The sequence below is a fragment of the Rutilus rutilus genome (genome assembly GCF_951802725.1).
Source record: "Rutilus rutilus genome assembly, chromosome: 3".
NCBI lineage: Eukaryota > Metazoa > Chordata > Actinopteri > Cypriniformes > Leuciscidae > Rutilus > Rutilus rutilus.
The window spans coordinates 21,637,658-21,652,837 of NC_140211.1; the positions used below are offsets into that span (position 1 = coordinate 21,637,658).

Consider the following 15,180-nt stretch of genomic DNA (forward strand, 5'->3'; position numbering starts at 1 on the left):
CCCTGACAACAGTACATAGGCCTACTTTAGACATGGCTATGTAATACAGTTTGTCCAATATACTATTGCCATAGTTTTTCATCTAATTTTCGTAATGTACAGATAGGCGAAATGCTGAATTTTGCATGTTGTAATTGACACTTTGCACATATTTTGTTTGTTTGTTGTTGCACATATTTTTGATGTTATTTTAACTTGATAATAGTAAAGGCTCAGAAAGAAAAGAACTTTAGAAAAGAAAAGAATGTTAGCTGAAGTGTGAAAGCTGAAATACCCAGTGTGATTTTGACCTATGTAGAATAGAGGTTTCAACTACATTGCCTTTGTTCCTTAATAAGCTCATAAGCACAACCCTCTGATTCATCCTTACCAGGCACTGCACAAGGATCTTTTGTAGGACAGTATTAACATCTTAACATTTAATTCTGACTACAGTGAATATTTATGAAGTCACACACCCTTGATTCCCCCACCATAGACGACATATGTAAAAGCTCATAGGTGTTAATTATGGTTGTGAAATAGTAATATAGAAGGGACTGGGACATGTGGTGACAAAGATAACTAGCCTTGGGGTCAGAGGTCAAACAACAGGGCTCGCTGATCATTCAGCAGCTGATGTAGTGCATGCAGCAGATAAGGAGACATGTGGCCATGAGAAAGCTCAGCTGGTTCTTGTATCAGTTTGATTTGATATGCGTTTCATGGATTTTCTTGTATATGCCTCTGGGTTCTGGCGGGGGCAGATCGCCGTGTCCAGGCCTGAGGTGTTCTCCTCACTGGGCGGCTGGTGCATAATGGAGCTCTGCAGAATTACTAACCAATCAGAGTCTGGATTAATGGTGTGAGCAGTGCAGCTGGATGAACAGCATGTGTGCTTGTCCTTGTGCAGAAAATAAAATGGTTTTAATTCTTCAAAATGACATTTCTTTACATCCCTCATCTTATCACCTATACCTACTCTCTTTAAAAACAAAGTTTCCAAAATCACTTTTTGCAACGATGCCATTATAGAAGAACCTAATTTGAACCTAAACAGTTTTTAAAATAACCATTTTTTTCTTCGCGTGAAGAACATTTTAATAACCTGAAGAACCTTTTACTTTCACGATAAATAACCTTTTGTGCAATGGAAAGTTTCCGTAGATGTTGAAGCTGCTTCATAGAAGTGTCCACTATAGCATCTATTTGAGTTTCTGTTTATCTACATTTATTATATCACACCAATCTTTTTATTATCAGGATGCCCAATATATTTGCTTGATTCGATTATTTATTTATTTCACGAATAATGATTTCAGTTTTAATGGTTGTCTGTATCTGCTGATATTAGACAGCTTACTTTTTTATGAAGCCCCTTTCAAAATGAATATTTTTCCATGTTTTCTTTTGTATTGTTTAATTAAACTTTCGGCTTATACAGATAGTTGTAAAACACCATGGACATGTCAACATCAGCATTATTTTAAAACGTATACGAATGCATAATGGAAAGTGTACTGTATAGCCTATTTTAGCTGTTAGAAATTGTCACCATTCTTTTTTGCCTTTTTACCATTTTTAATCGTCTTTTAGGTTTTTTGCAGTTCACTTAATTAATTTGTGGTATTTTAAAATAATTTTTCGAATCTTTACAAAGTACAAATATTCAATGTATTCTGAATGGAAATATTAGGTCCTAAATGTTAGTTGTGGTTTAAAAAAAAAAAAAAAAATTTATAAAACAATTCAAAATAGTTCTTTGATATAGTTTTAGGTGGAGTATGTTACACTGTAGGATACTGCTGTCACTGCTTGAAAAGAAAAGAAAGAAAGCAGAAGCTTTTGTGTCGTTATGCTGTAGTGCTAAATATGGCAGTAGAATTGTATGTTTTAAGACCCCTCGGGACCGGCAGTCAGACAGGTTTTTTATTGGTTAAAATGAATGGAGACTATCTTGTGTATAGATCAGGATCATGGTTCATGGTTGTCATGCTTTTTTTTTCTGGTAAGACTTAAGGTTAACTGTAAGGTCATGTTAAGAACCCCTACATCTTTTCTCTTTGCTTTCTGCTGCCCATGGTCCCGACCTCCCCCTCATCTCTCATCCTTCTGTCTTTGTTGTAACATCAGAAAGACACATAGAGCCTGCATCAAATCTCTGGCCACAGCAGGGAGGCTTGATCAGCAGGAGAGCTGTGATATTTTTTTATTTTATTTTTTTATGTGTGCACAGAATTATATTTGTTAATCCAGCTTCATGTGAGAATTTAACTCATGCTTTTCCTCCTTCATGCAACAAGCCATTTTGTTGTTCTGTTTAAATACAGATCCTTTCATTCAAAGGCCATCGTAGACTGAAGGAGAGAATCTTCAGTGCTGGTATGACAGAAGGGTGTTGGAACTATGACATCCATAAACAGACATTTCACCAGGGTAACAAAATTAGGCCTGACAGGCTTATATGAAATGACCCTCTGTCATATCACATTCCACACAGACCCGAACTGTTTCCTGCCTGGTGAATAGCAACTCTGAAACGGAAAAAATAACCAGCACTGTTTAGTGTGTGTTTGAGTTCACAGCACACTCAAACCCATATTGTCTTTGTCAATAAGTACATTTACATGGATTCAATTTCAGTCATACCAAAGCAATAATAATTTAAGTCAGCATGAATTCAATACCTACCCTATTTTAATGCATGTTACTAATGTCAACAATTCATCCATGCAAAAATATTTTTTTTGCCCATGTAATATTTAATCAAAGCTTGCGCTTCCTGTTTAATGACTGACGTACACTACTCAAAAGTTTAGGGTTGGTATAAGATTTTTTTTAAATGTATTTTTAAAGTCTCTTATGCTTACCAAGGCTGTGTTTATTTGTTCATATACAGTACAAGTGACATACTGTACAAGTGAGCTAGACAAGGGTTTCCCAAACTGGGGTGAGGAAACTGCAGCTAATAATTAATTAAATCATAAAAATGTAACATTAAAACAAATATAATAAAAAAAACACTGATGATCTCTGCATTTCTAATATGAAGGGCTCGGACAGAAATTCACGTCTTTTATTAACTGCATGATCCCACATTCTCAAATCTCTGATGTCAGCTTCTCATCCAGCTGAGCGTGAGCTTCTGCTGTAGAGACACTGCACATTTGTCAAGCATTAGAACTGACTCTTGTAACGCAGCCGTAGAGATTTAGAACAGGAGGAAATCATCAAGCTCCTGCTTATAGAAATCACTGCTCATAATTTAAAGTTATGTTTTCAAATATTAAGCTTTTCTTCACCATGCAGTACTAATATATGTGTGACCCATGAGTATGTAGGAGTCTGTGTGTGGGCATTATGTGGTTTCACACGCAAGATGCTGAAGCATTGCAGTCTAAATTTGACTTTTAATCATGATGGGTGGAAGGAGGGTGTATTCATTCATTACGTCTACATGCGATAATGAGTGCGAGACTTGGTTTATTTCCAGAAGTTCCAAATGCATCATCTCTTAAGCTCATAAGGAAAACCTTAACTTTTCCTTTCAGCTCTTCTAATCCATCCCTGTCTTTTCCCTTCCTCTTCATTTCAGCATACCCACAAATAAAAACACTGTCAGTTCTCCCTAGCTCAGTTTAATCAGCTCATTTCATTGTGGTCACCATTGTTTACTTCATCCCAGAACTCATCTCTTACTTGGCCAAGGAAGAGCCTCTGTTGCCTCACTCACCATTTTGGATCCTTTTCCATGCATCGCATTCAATACATCATACTTATTGTTTTGTTTCTTTTCGCTGCGTTCTGAGTGTTGTCTGTTGGCTAATGGGTGTGGTAGATTTCTTTTAAACGTACCTGACCTAAGTCTACCCGGGTCTCGTCTACAATTGACGTCCCCGTTCAATAATATTTATACTAGTGCCTAACCCTAACTTGCTGCGCAGCAATAATAACCGACAGACTTCAGACAATGCCTTCGAATATGCTTTAATCACGGCCGGAGGATCTCAGACAAATTGCAGAGAGAATCCCACCAGCAAAAAGAATACAACAGTTTTTTATAGAATAGGAGCATGGCAAAAATTACACGAAACATTACATAATTTCCATACAATTTGATTGGTTCTTCATATGCAAACCCTTCTAGGTAGGAGCAAACTTAGACCTCAAATCATTAGAAAAATAGAAAAGGGTTAAGAGTTCAGTTGATTACTCAATATGTCATGAGACAATTCTAGACAGTATATTTTTGATGGTCTTCAGCACTTCAGAATTTTCCATGGACACAATATTCAAAGAACAGAACATTTTAGTACATTTTGTTCAAAGTGTTAGAGTATTAGGCCTAAAAAGGGAAGAAAGGTTAGATGTTAGTGTTATGATTAGTTTTATATACAGTTTACTATTTTATTCATTAAAAAATCAATCACATGGGTCATCGAGACATTTGTAAAATGTGATAGAGAAGCCTCATGGGAACATTTTTACAAGAAGAACAGGACCAAGGCCAGGTTCAGAGAGAGGTGGACAGAGAGAATGGCAGAACAAATGTGAGTGAGATAGGGCTGTTCACTGGACACAGATGTTTTGTTTTCACTCTTCACTGAGGAGCTTCTTGCAAATTGTATGGCTAAAATTGGGAAAATAAAACAGATTCCAATCTTACAGATTTATTTATGGATTTTCCTAGTTCCAGATAGGTCTGTAGAATATTTACTGTATATTTAAATTGACTGAAATACTGTAATTTCATAACAAAGAAGATAGCAGTTGTCTACTACAGTTGTGTCAGTGTTTGAATGAACATCATTTGTATAAAACAGTCTGCATGCGCCTGGGTGAAAATTGGTTTCATTTTTCAGCATGTGAAAAATATAATTTATGAGCAATCAGAGCTTGGATCTGGACCAATGAAAAGACAAGATTGATGATGTAAGAGCTATTCTGCTGTTTTTCCATCCATAAGTATCTACCATTAAAAGAGTATATAATTCCAGCAGTAAAACCTTGTGTACATATTAAAAGTGTCGGTCTCTACGTCATTTAAAGCTTTGATTAGTGATTAATGGTTTAGACATGGAGTTAAAGAGGAAAAATCGCATTTGTGGTTTGTGTGTGGAGCTGGCAGAATTAAAATCTCTTTGCATACTAATTGGTAAATTACAAGTTTGCCTGAGAGAAAAGGCCTGGATGGGAGTTGTTCATTTCCTGGGTTGGCTAAATTGCCTTGCGTAATTGTTTCTGAATATGAAACATGATTAAAGAGGTGGAGGTGGGATGGATCTCATTTAATGAAACTTCTGAGATGCAGGTGGCCATACTTGGATGAGATTTCCTTACGCAGTTCATAATTTCTGCAAATAGCAAGCCATTAAAGAAAGTGCAATAACCAGTATACAGTAGTTTCCATGTGGACTAGTACACCTGACTCCTGGAATTTGCATAAAGTCAGCTAATTAGATTTGAACTACCAATTCATAATGCACCGAAATTTTGGCATCCAACAATATTCAGCCAAAACAGCAACAAAAAAAACAAACACAAAAAAAAACTACTACTACATTTGGTTTCGGCCAAAGTAGTTTAGGAACTAAGGCAAAATCATTGATCAAAATAATTTTTACAGGAACCGTAAACCTGTTTTCTTTGGGTGGATGAGATGATTTTGTTTATTAGTTTGTATGTGGAAGTTTCAGGGAAAGGATGAGTAAATTCAGGAGCTCAAGGGACCCTCCCAGTTGGGCTCTTGCACTCACTAGCCCAGACACTCCTCTTCGGATCAATCACTTTCCTCTGAAGACTCCATTACCGAATTTGCTCTCACGCCACTCACAGTTAAATCACCTATCTCTGACAAAGTGTGCTAGATAGTTAATTAGATGGATTCTGATCAATGATTCAATTTACATGTTTTTCCCGCCTGGTTATTTTGTTTGAGTGTATCGTGCAGCTTTGTGATGTCTGCCTCGGTCATTAATCTTTTGCGGTGACCTCATTTTTTGTGCACTCCCAGAAATCACTGCACGTTACGAGCTCCCCTGTGAGCCTGCAAGCTGTTCAGGTGTCAGCGGTCAGTAGTAATTCATTTTCATTGTGCAATTCTTTATTATAAGTAGGCTCATTTTTCCTATCATTTGAGTGCCTCATCTTCAGGGACTCAGGCTATCCCTGCTGCACTAATATTTGTCTCATTGCTCATCTGCTACTGTTACTTTCTCTCTATCACTTAAAGTTACATAGACTGTCCATCCCATCATGACTCTTGTCCCCTGCCTGTCAGACTTGGATTTCTTCTGTTTCCTCACATCACATGCCTTTACAGAAACATAAAACACAAGTGTAACACTTTACTAAAAAGGTTCAGTTATAGTTAACATTAAATGCATTAGGTGTCATGAACTAACAGTGAACTAACTAACTTTAATGTTTATATAATAATACTTGGGGCCCTATCTTACACCCAGCGCAATGCAGAGCCAAGCGGGACGCAAGTGTTTTTTGCTAGTTTCAGCCTGACGCAGTTATCATTTTCAAGTCCTGCACCACGTTGTTTAAATAGCAAATGCATTTGCGCCAATTTGAGCGCCCATGGGCGTGCTGGTCTGAAAACGAGGTGTGTTCTGGCGCATTGTTGGCACGTTGCTATTTTGAGGCAACAGAAATAGAAATAGACTATTTATGTCAAACTCTCAGTTTGACATGTCTGACTGCAAACTATCAGTTTGACATGTCTGTCATTGAAAAAAATCCACGTGGTGTCATGAATAATTAAGAGACACTGATGAGTCATCAAAGTATTACAGTGCTCTGCCACCTCACAGCCTGTGACGTGGACACGATGAAGATTTTAAACCCGGAAGACAAAAATAGCGCAAAAAAACTCAAATTGAACCATTTCCCCCTACTATTAAATCTAACAGATGCTAACATTGTCTTCAATGGTGTTCAACCTCTGTTAAAATCTCAGCAAATTTGGTTTAGGGTTTCATGACCCTTTAAGCAAGCAAACCTCAATTCTACATGGAATAACTTTATAACAAACAGCGAAAGATCAGCTTTTTTAAAGGAAACCTGCAGGCAAGAGGAGGATTAAAAATTGTACAGCTTCCCACCTCGCTTTGTAAACAATGTAACACATATTGATCCCAAATAACAGATATACAGTGTGCTGCTGATCTATGCCAAAGGGTATGAATATAAATCTAATGAGCTTTAGCATGAAAAAGCTTGAGCTCCGGCCAAGGCGTAACCGAGAAGTTGGCATAACAAGATCAACTCGTACGGTTAGCCTTACTCCGGAGGTATTAGCTTCTATTTGGTGGGCTGTCCGTCAAAAAAACAGGCCAAGGGCTAGGATCTGCGCTTTGGATGAATGCTACTCGGATGATGCACCTCAGATCTCTGTGCAGACGCCTACTGCCTCTCAGATCTGAGTTAAAGGATTGCATTCAATGTCTGCTGTCAGAGTCTTCTCCTGAGGCTGTCCTGCATCATTAAGACTTGTTTGGATCTGGCTAGGGCACCTGCACCGCAACCTGATCAAACGCAACTTATTGCACATCTCACTTTTTACATCACTGTTGGCTTAAAATATTGACCCTGAGTGACGTGATTGAAAGTTTCTACTCTGTATTTAGTGGGAAAGTCTATTATAAGGAGTGTTCAAAGATGAAGAGAAAGAAATATTACTCTTAAATACCGATACAGACTGTTGTGGAAATCCATTTCAAACTTTTGTTGCTCCCAATGCATTTAAGGATCGAAGCTAAGCGTGTGAAGAGTTGTGTATTGTGTCTGTGTGTGAGCTCAGGGGATGAGTCAGAGCAGTTATGAGGCAGTAGTTTCAGCAGCAGCCTGTGGTGAGCTGCAGCTGCGGAGTGTTAAATCCTGTAAGCATTAAAAGATATTTTCTCACCGTGGACTGCAGATGGGTTAATGAGAACCTCCCCTTTCTCCTGCCCTCTGAACCCCTCAGATGCACAATCTGCAGACCACACACATAAATGGCTGTCAAACAGATACTTGTGCTCGTGAAGGTAATGACAGATTTGTGTGTTTAAATTCCAAGATGACCTATCGTGTTTGCCCTCTTGTATGTGGTGGTCTCTTGCACGTCCTGTGACTGATAAAAATGGAGCAGGGATTTGTGTACGTACCGGTCTGAGTCAGTATTGTTGTGTGCGTTTGTGTGTGAGAGACTTTTGTGAAAAAGAACACATTTTTAAGTCAACTCTTTGTTGACAATAATACTTCAGATATAGATTGTGATGTAATACAGGGATAAGTTCCGTTCATAGATTTGGGGTCAGTATGATTTTGTTTTTATGTCTCATACGCGCCAAAATACAGTAAAAATAGTAATATTGTGAAATATTTTTACATTTTCAAATTACTGTTACCTATTGTAATATATTTGTAAAAAATTATTCCTGTGATGTCAAAGTTGAATTATTATTACTCCAGTCCTCAGTGTCACACGACCCTTCACAAATTATTCTTATATGCTGATTTGCTGCTCAAGAAACATTTCTTCTTATCAATGTTGAAAACAGTGATGCATTTTTTTCCAGGATTCTAGAAGACTGTCTATTCATTAGCTGCTATAATTAGAAGAATTACAAAGTGCAGTAAACAGTAAAACTATTTGCCCTAAACACCAGTAAGTTATGATGGCAATAAGAGATTATAATAACATAACATAAATAACAGTTTACAATATCAAGCAGCATAATGGATTATTTTTCTGCAGCTAAAATAACTGGAAGCAGCTGACGCCAGTAGCCTTCCACATATAAGTTAAAAAGCGCCTGTTTTAAAATAATGTGAATATTGTGATTTATATCAATTAAAACCACTGATGAATGAGGGCAAGTAAATCATTTCTTATTTAGAAAGGTACAGAAGTTTAATTGCTAAACAAGCAGATTTTAGTAGTAAAAAATGTAGTTTTGAGCCAACAGTTGGCTGTCAATGCATGGCATTAATGCAGCCTAATAGACGACCCTTCAGTTAGGCAGCTGACACTCCTGGACCGGGGGTCAGGTCAACATGTCAGCGCTCTGTGTGAGCGTTACCTACGCCCCATAAACGGACCGTCCCGGCCGGGTCAGGTGGTGCTCTGTATTCATCCCAGATGAGTGAACAATCAGATTTGCCTCCACTGCCACCAAACTTTCACTCCACTTCCCTCTGACACAAAGAGCCTTTATGAGTCAAGCGTGGCCCTTTAGAAAGGCAGATCAATGGCACGCTGCATGTATGCGGCGCTTTTGTGCTATGATTAGGAAAGTAGGATTGTTGGGAAAGAGTGACCTGTGGTCTGAATACCAGCAGTGCACTGAGTTATGGCTATGTCACACCAGTGATGGTGAAAATTAGTGTTAAGGTAAAGATACGTAATTCAAAGCTGTTTATTTTTGCAGGTTAGCATGATAAGAGTGTGTGCATTTGAATATGAATTCTAACAATTCTAATTCTAGTGGGACAGTCCAGCAAGCTGAATGTGATACAGTTAAGGAGACGGAGAAAGATTGTCAAGTAGTGGAGAGTGATTTGTGCACATCGATGACATTCAAGCCATGAAGACAGAGTGGATAAATACTGTAGGTCAAGAGGTCAAACGGTTATACATTAGTAATGTAGGGGAGGGGATCAATGGTCATGACAGCACTTCAATTCTTGAACTTGTGGATATTATTGACAGTGATCACATCACAAGGCATCACAACAGACCGACATTGCACATAAATACTATCATAACTCAGGACTGCGGTAGTTTAAATGTACACTATGGCATTATGGGCTCTCTGTTGACATTTGTGGTGAAACAATATAAAATTGCAAGTTACTTGTGGAGGAACATGGGGCCTCATTCACTAATACTTTTATACAATGCTGATTTGCCACTCAAGAATTATTTCTTATTATTATCAATGATGAAAACAGTTGTGCTGCTTAATATATTTGTGGAAACTGATGCATTTTTTCAGGATTCTTAGATGAACAGAAAGTTAAAAGAACATAATTTATTTTAAACAATTTTTAACATTATTAATGTCTTTACTGTCCTTGCTGAATAAATATATATTTCTTTCAACCTTTTTTCTTTCAGCAATACTGACCCCCAACTTCTAAAGTTCTTTTTTTTTTTTTTTTACTTCCTTAAATTACTTGTTTCTAAGTCCACCGAGACTGCAATGTTATTTATTTATTACTTTTTTACTTTACTAATGAATAATGCCTACTTCTTGAAAACATGCATACTGTAGTGATTTCCTGATTTTCATAATTCAAGTTGTGTATCGCAATGTTTAGGCAGCCCATGTTTCTGGAATTTATCTAAAGAGGAGATAATTTAGCTCTGGGCTGTGAAGAGCGGAAGGAAATGATGTGACAAGCCAAGATGGATGTCCCATTAAAGGCTCTATGTGGAATCGGCATGTGGTGGGAGGAACAGACCGGACACATTATTGCTTCCTAATAAGAAAAAAGTCCCAGGTCAGAGCTGCAGTCTAGCGCTCAGCCCACATGCTCCACATGTCAAGCGCCAGTCACTTTCTGCCTCTCTCACTTCCTGTTTTCAATAATGTGACAAAAACACTACATTTAAAAAGAAAAGGTCACCAGGAAATCTTCATCAGCGAAGCCTAGTCAGTGTTTTTTTCTGATTGCGGCATGCGCCTCCCTGTTCTTCTCACCTTTCTCTTCTTCTCTCTCATTTCACCCATAAATGTGGCTTGGCAGGGAGATGGGCAGCTATATTAGAATTAGCGTGATTGAAGTGTATTTTCTGGAGTGGTGTGTAATTAATCAAACTGACGTGGAAATAGGTGTTTATTTATTTCAAGGCCTTTTTTTTTCCACACCTCATGCTCACATGAATATCAAAGAAGTCTCATCTTTCTGGCAGTATCAAAGCTCTGGCAAAATAAATTAAGTATTACAATGCACAAGTGACATCTCTGAAAGAAGAGGAGATGTAACATTTAGAAGTAATACATTTAGAAGAAACCTTCAGGTGATTCTGCTGACAAGATGTTTTGTTGCTTGCACTATTTTTTTTTTTTTTTCAGATTTTTCACGAAATTGAGAGTTTTAAGTATGCTTGATTATGCAAGTACAGATTAAATCTGTCATGAGGTTTAGGCTAGTTTCATTTGAAACATTTGAAAAAGCATATATTTCTCTACATTTTGACCTTTCATCCACACTGATATGGTGTTTTTGCCATGTAAAAAAAGCTGAGCTTTTTGAAGACATTCTGCCAAGTGGATCAATTAAAAGATTATGCATGTTTATGCATGTTGTACTGATAGATGCCTATGTTTATACCAGTATGTGCCTGCAATGAATGCATGAATAACATTATTGAAGCATTTGCTGTGAATGAAGCATCAATATAACACTTTTGACTGTGTTGCTTTAGATAAGTTACTTTGTACCAAAGTACAAAGTACTATCTTAATACTACATTCCTGCAAAGATTACAGAAAATTTACTCACATTTACTATTCTGTGGCAAAACATGAGTGCAATTGCATGGCGATGGAGTGCGACCTGGATGCACTAGTAATAGTAGAGATATTTTGCTAATAATATTATTGCGCCAGAAGAATAGCATGAGAACTTTATTACGTCTGGTCTCAAGCCAAGATTTTAGCGTTTCGGTGTGGACAAGAAACTTTTGGAAATTGCTTAAACACTATTGTGGATGGAGAGCGTTTTGAAATGAAAACATCATTTTCAAATGTATGGATTAATGTATACGTAGCCTAAGTGAAAGCTCCATCATGAAAGAGAAGAAAAGAGAGTAGTTTGTCCTGGCAGTAGTTCTGGATTACAGAGAGATGCTGTTGGTCTTTGTCTCTTGGCTCAAAACACGGACGTACAGTACTGCCAGGATCTGGAAGAGAGGAAAGCAGCTCTGCAGGAGCGATTGTCTTCACCGGCCCTGACCTTTTACAGCACCAACCACCTGGCCAAAACCTTTCCTATCCAAACCACCAGCGGGAAACTGCTGAGAGTGTCTGATGAATGATGACGAGGAGAGATTAAGATAGATGAGGGTAGAAAGAGACTATGTGTGAGAGACAGAATGGGAAAAGAAGCAAAAACCTGTAAGGATCTGAAAAAGATGCATTTTCTATTACCTTGTAAATGACAACATCCCTCACAAAGCAGGCCTACACGAAATCTGCTTGGCATTCACAAGGTTTTGCGCATCAGCCACCCCTCACTGATTTGATTGTGTAATATTTTGACTCAAAGTTCAGTTGCAAATAATATTTCATCATGGTAAAATCCATATTTTCATCAAAGCAAGTACAGAAAATGTTGCAGATACAGTCTGGGCCTCATAAGTAAATTCAGCACAAAACACTTTTTATTCCCCTGTAACTTGTGTGACCCCCTGTCCCTCCCAGTTTCTGTCTGTCTCTGTATCGCCCCTCTCTGGTGTCAGGTCATGCGTCTCCTCTGATGTCTACATGTCGCTCTCACCTGCTTTTCCTAACCCGAGGCTGAGCAGCGTGTAGCTCACTCACATCCTTGAGCTCTCACTCTGTCTGACCTGTGAGGGTGAGGGCTGATGGTGCTGCTGCTTCTAATGCCTGATTAATAGCAGCGGACAAGCAGTGCTTCGGTTGAGTCAGGTGTACGCAAAACTGTGAATGTTAATAAACAACTCACCCTGTCAATCATAAGATGAAGTTGGGGTCATTCTGCTCAGCTATTTCAGGGGTTGAATCTTACAATTACACATGGCATCTTGTTAAATCAGTTTCTGTACTGTCGTACAGTACTGTACAGTACAGCTGTACTGATTTTCTTTTTTTAAACACCAATTTCTGCTTTGTGGTGCTCTGGAGGTGGTAGACTAATGAATTCAGTAATTAATTTTCTAAGTATGACAATATTGATCCTAAATGTTGTACAGGGGGCTTGATTAGAAAGAGTTTAATTTGAGTTTGAGTTTAAGGGAGCAGGCACACACTGAATTGGAAAGGGCTTTACCTAGACAAGTTTTTTCTCCAAATTGAACAAATGTTTTCTGAAACCCTTCCAGCTGTCTACAATGTAGCACACAACTATTAAAAATGTTTATTTTTGCATAAGTTTCATACACAACAATACCATTCAAAAGTTTGGGGTCAATAAGATTCATATCATGTTTTTGAAAGACGTCTCTTATGCTCACCCATGCTGCATTTTAATTTGATTGAAAATAAAATAAAAACAGTAATTTTGTGAAATATCAAGGTAATTAAAGTAACTATTTTCTATTTAAAGGTGCACTGTGTAAATTTTAGCAGCATCTAGCGGTGAGGTTGCGAATTGCACCCAACAGAAGTTACAGTGGCCGACGGGAGAAGATGGCGTCGTCTGAGACAGCAGAGAGTAGCCAGTTAAGCAATGAGGTTTCTGTACAAAGATAAATTAAGAAATTATGTTTGCTTAATTATTCAGTAAAACGATATTTTATTTTGAATATTTTTGTCATATCACCCATTTTACCATGATCCTTCAGAAATCAAATAAAAATCTGCTGATTTGGTAACTGATTAATAGAAAGTCGCATTTCAATTGATTGCATAGAAAGAAAAAGATTGCATAGAAAACAAATCTCGCTGACCACAAACTTTTGAACAGTAGTGTATTTAAAAAAAGAAAAGGCAGCATTGCCTACTATTACTGAAGATTCTCCTAGTTGTCAAATCTCACTCACTTTCAGACTCCAATCTACAGACCACATGATGATAGATGTAAAGTTTGTGTGAAATTACTTCTTCATCTTTTCCTTAAATGGTAATAGTTTTCACTCTTTAGTAAAACATTGAGAACTGAACAATGCATTTTCATTTTAATTATTTTTAAATAAAACTTGTTCATAAGCTGAAAGAAAATGCAGGTAATTATTTTCACAACATCTTGTTAATAAAAACTTTTAACATAATTACTAATATTATAGGCTCTTGTTTTTTTTGTTTTGTTTTCTCATTTGTAATTATCAGCTTATTTTTCATTTAAATTAAATTATTTCATTTTCTACACAAATATACCGTTGGGAACTGTGGGAGGAGCTATAACATGGATCCATACCCCCCCCCCCCCCCCCCCCCCCCCCCCCAAAAAAATATTCTTTATTTTTTTCCTCAAGGTGTTTGACATTGTACTCTTGTGAGTTGTGTTTTGGTCTCACACTGGCTAACCCAGAGTCTAATTGTAATTCTTCTGAGGAGCGACCCGCTTCAGCACTCGTGATGTGCGTCATTCAGTTGTTACTCATATGCTCCCTGACAGCTGCTGGCTTGGAAATGGGGAGATGCCTGGATCCCTGCTCTCTTAGCACAGGACTCACTGCGGATCAGCACAGGGCCCCGAGGGAACCCCGAGATGCCAAATAACTGTGAAAGCAGAGTGTGGCGTTCAGACAGCGTGTTGAAGAGAGGATGGCCGAAACTGGATTACTGATGCAAACAGATGCACAGGTGCACACAGATCCAGCTGCATCCTCGCACTAATCGTTTACATTTTTCCAGACACCATCACGTCCCTTTCATGTGGCAAACCGTAACGGCTCCATGACAACTGCTGTAATTCTGTTGCCATAAATGGCAAGATTCATTTATATCTTGATTTTGAGAACCTCCAAGGGGAACTGATTTCAAATAAGCCATTTTTAGTCATTATCAATTACGCTGTCTAGACAATACAAAGTGCGAGCACTTCATCTGCTATCGTGATGCAATACACGCCTCAGACTCTCCGTCCGTCCTTTCTTTTTTTTTTTGTCACTATTGTTGCTCAGTGAGATATCCCTGTTATCTCATGTGTTTTTGGCGGGGAGGGGGTGGAAGTAAACTGTCCTCAGCAACACAGTGTTGCGGATCACATCCGCTGCTATTTCTTTTGATGTGAGACACATAGCATCAAAGCTTCCCTTGAAGCATCTTCTGAAGGGACACGAAAGGTACGCCGGTTTTATACCAGTTGGGGGGAAGGGGAGGGGGGTAGATGGATGAGTTGGGACGGTGTGTTTTGCCTTTGATAGGGTCTCCCAAGCAAATCTATATAAAGGCATAAGGGAAAAACACTGTTTGTTGTGTAGCACAGCATATGGTAAAAGGTGTATGTCCTGAAGTAGCGCCAGATATATGAGGTCCACAGAAGTCCTGTGATGATGGATACCTCAATATTGTACCT

General features: G+C 38.2%; 1 protein-coding gene across 1 annotated transcript in view; it reads left to right on the plus strand.

Moving 5' to 3' along the window:
• Positions 1-15,180, plus strand: part of fam189a1 (family with sequence similarity 189 member A1) — a 104,463-nt gene that overhangs the window by 1,147 nt on the left and 88,136 nt on the right. The gene's annotated exons all lie outside the window — the stretch shown is intronic.